Here is a 3798-nt window from a genome sequence, read left to right as displayed (position 1 = left end):
CGGTTACTTAGTGGGACACTAACGGGCACTCAGTGCAGGAAGGGCTGCACAGCTGCGCCCGGCCGCCCCGCGCGGGCGGGAGGAGAGGAGGCGGCGGCGGCGGCGGCTCGAGGAGCAGGCCCGGGGCACAGGAGAACGAGAGGACACACACACGGGGGAAGGGAAGTGCTGGTGGCCGGAGATGGCTGCCCTATTTCTTCCTTACAAACATGGCGCCCGCTCGAGGCACTCTCACAAAATGGCGGCGGCGGCGGCGGCGGCGATAGCGGCGAGGGCGGCGGCGGCGGCAGCGGCGGCAGCGAGCCCGGTGCCGCCCCTAGCTCGCTCAGCGGCCTCGGCCCGCGGGCGCCGCCGCCACCACTGCGTCTTCCGCGCCCGTCGGGGCCGCGATGGCGTCGCCTGGCGCTGGCCGCCGCCGCCGCCCGCGACGCGCTCCTCCTCCGCCGCCGCCGTCGGCCCGCCCCCCGCGCCGAGCCATTGGCTGCCGGGGTGGCGCGTCACCGCGCCGTGCGCAAAGACCATTGGCGGGGCCGCGCCGCTCGTCACGCGGCCGTGACGTGGCGGCGAGCGGGCGGGCTCCTTCCCCCCAGCCCCCTCCCCCTCCCGCCTCCGGCCGCCGCCGCCCGCCCTGCGCGCGCGCCAGCCAGGGGGAGGGCGGAGACCCGCCGTGCCGCGTGCGGGCTGGCGTCACGTGCGCGCCCCGCCGCCCGTCATGGCGGCCGCCGCCCGTCACGGCGCTTCCGGGCCGCGCGTCTCGCGGCAGACTTCCGCTCCTCGTCCTCTCGCGACAACTGAGCCGCGCCTCTCCCCTCAAGGCGCTCCCGCCCCCCGGGGCTGGGCTTAGCGCAGCTGTGGCGCGGCCCTGAAGGAGGGGGGGGGGGGGGGGGGAAGGTTTTCGGTGTGTTTTTAAAGAGCTGGAACGGGCTGCGGGTCGTTCCGCTGCGTCTCATCTCGCAGGGGTCCCGTGCTTCTGCTGTCCCAGATTTCTGAGGCATTTTTTTTGCTCATTTGAAAAAAAAAAAAAAAAAAAAAAAAAGTTAAAAAAAATCCCACGTTTGAAATAAAAGCTCTGTGTGCTCATCCCAACAGAAACACCCACTTCACTTGCAGCCATCTTTGTTACCATTAAAAACAGCACTATTGCCATTAAAAAAAAAAAAGACAAAGCTAGTAAGCAGTTAGGTCAGCCTTGGGTAATTCATGAGGTAATTTACCTTGGGAAGCTTATGTAATACTAAGTTTTCCATAAAGAAATCCTCCCTAAGGCACAGGCGTGCGAGGGTGAGATTTCTCACAGCACCGAGGCTGCTCCGATTACTATAAAACAATGTTGACAAAAAGTACCTGGTTCAGCCTTCCTTTCCACCCTGACGACATAGCTTACATGGCTGTATGAACTGTGTTACACAGCCTGTGTGTGGAGGTTGTGGCCAGTTCCCACGCCAGAGCTGAAGGATCATTAATCTGACTGGTTTGAGTAGCAAGCTGAGCCTCCAGGCGATCAGCTTTACTGGGTCTAGTAGTTCTGTTTTCTGCTACAAAATAAAACAAGTGTCTCTTAGTACAGTTCAAATTTGGCTTGTCCAGGAGTTCAATCACCGTGAGTCCAATCACCGTGATTAACAGTATCAAAATAGCTCCTTCCCTTCCCTTCCCTTCCCTTCCCTTCCCTTCCCTTCCCTTCCCTTCCCTTCCCTTCCCTTCCCTTCCCTTCCCTCCTCTCCTTCTTCTTTGAAAAAAGAAAACCCCGTGTTGTCCTCCCAAGCTCCCCAGGTAAAGGCTGTCACTGTGGTCCTCCTCAAAGCAGGAGCACTTAAAGCAAGCAGGACTGGGGTCTAGAGAAATTTCCATCTTAACCAAAACTGTTAATGAAATTGTTACTGGCACAAGTGACTATTGGAGGTGGAGGATTAAAACCTGTATCGGAAAGATAGTAGAGGTACTTTCGTTATCATCACATCAGTGACTATTCAATTAATAAAACAGAGGACATTCAACACTCGTGAAGAAATCCTTAATAAAGCCTTGGAGAAAATGCTGAAGAGCACTACTGAACTCAATAGTGTAGCAAAAGCACACCAAACCCTTAACTGCAGCAAGAGGCATCTCATTTTGTACTCTATCTCAGGCGTTGTTTGGGCCAGGTTCCACTTTCTCCTTTCTACCTTGCTGGTAGAGGTGACTCAGCTGGTTGCATCCTGATGCTGCTCTTGTTACTCTTAGCATCTCTTTCTGTGCGTATCATTTTGCATTTTCAGTGAATTTCATCCTCTTCTGCAGTCGTGCAACTGTAAGTCGTGTACCTTAACCTTAGGATAGTCTTGTCCAACTCAAATAAATAGCATCAGCTGCAAGTGTTGTCATTCCATTGCTCATCGCTTCTTCCATTAACTTTATGTATCTATTTACAACAACACTGGCACCAAGACGGAGACGATCCCACCTGCCAGGCTGCTGCACACCGAGAGCCGGCCATTCGTTGCTGCCCTGGCTCTGCTGACTCTCAGCAGTTCACAGCCCCCGAGAGAGCAGTGTTTGTTGTTCTCTAATGATTTTAATGTTATTTCGTTTAACACTGTCTTTTGAGGGACTTTGTCATAATTTTTTGGAAAAGCCTCAAGTAAGTTACATCAACTTATTTTCCTTTACAGGCTAGTCTCCCTGGCTTACAGGGCTTTTCAGGACGTATGACTCTCTTTTTCCAGTGCCAACAATCCTAACACAAAAATAAAAAATGAGAACACCCACATCGGCCCCCATTTGGGAGGGGTGCTCCTGCATTTGCTCTGCTCCAACATAGGACATTTTTCCCCTCACACACACACACACAAAGTGTCTTTGAGCATTGCCTATGCCCAACTGCCTAAAATGCTGTACAACTGGGGCTCGTTATAAGTCAGACGAGAAACAGTTGAGTGCAGAGCGAAGCTAACAAAGCCTGCCTGCTTTGCTCTGCACTGCTGGCTGGGCTTGCTGAAGCGTGGTCTGTGGAACAAAGCATTTCCCATGGAAGAAGCATTCCCATTATCCCACTAGAGCTCCACTTGTGCAACAGTCTGACTCATGCTGCAGCTTTTTGCTCCTTGGCGCTGCACAGAGAATCTCTCTCTCCTACCTATTTGGCATCTAGAAGGTGGCTTCTTACTTCTGGGTCATTCTCTCTCTCCTGTCTGCCAGGCAGAGAAGAACGGTGCTACTGCATGGGGCTACAGTCAGCTCTGAGGAGCACAGGGAAAGTAGCTCTTCTTAATCCCTTGGACAGCATGGGTGGGAGAACTTCTGTCCCTGCAGTTCCCCATATCCAGCCTCTGGCTTTCACACAGTCTAGGAGCCTGGCTGTGCACTAGGCTACTGAGGAACCATCTCCCCTGGGGTTGCACATCCGTGCCCCCGGACATGAGGAGCTGAGGATCCCTGCTGATCTGATGCCACGTGCCAGGCTAGACTCTGGCTAAGCAAGCAGGGTGGAGAGAGCATGGACTGGTTCAACCAAACATCCACATCAACACACACGCTCGTGGAAATGAAGCAGCTCTAAGGTGAAGGTAGCACGGCCTCAGCACATCTCCAGCAGGGACTGAAATGGAGCTCCAGGGAGCATGGGCAGGGGTAGGGCTGCTGGTCGGGGCTATTATGGCTAATTAGTGTCTTCAGTATGCGAGTGTCTCCGTGTGCTGGATGCCAGCACCATCTCCCTAGGCAATAGGAAAAAAAAAAAACCAGCACCACCATTTCAAATTCAGAATAAAAGCCCTGCTTTTCATATAGTATGTGTGGGAGTGTATGGAGTTTCTGGGG

Source organism: Tetrao urogallus (assembly GCF_951394365.1).
Source record: "Tetrao urogallus genome assembly, chromosome: 2".
NCBI lineage: Eukaryota > Metazoa > Chordata > Aves > Galliformes > Phasianidae > Tetrao > Tetrao urogallus.
This window is presented reverse-complemented; position numbering follows the sequence as displayed.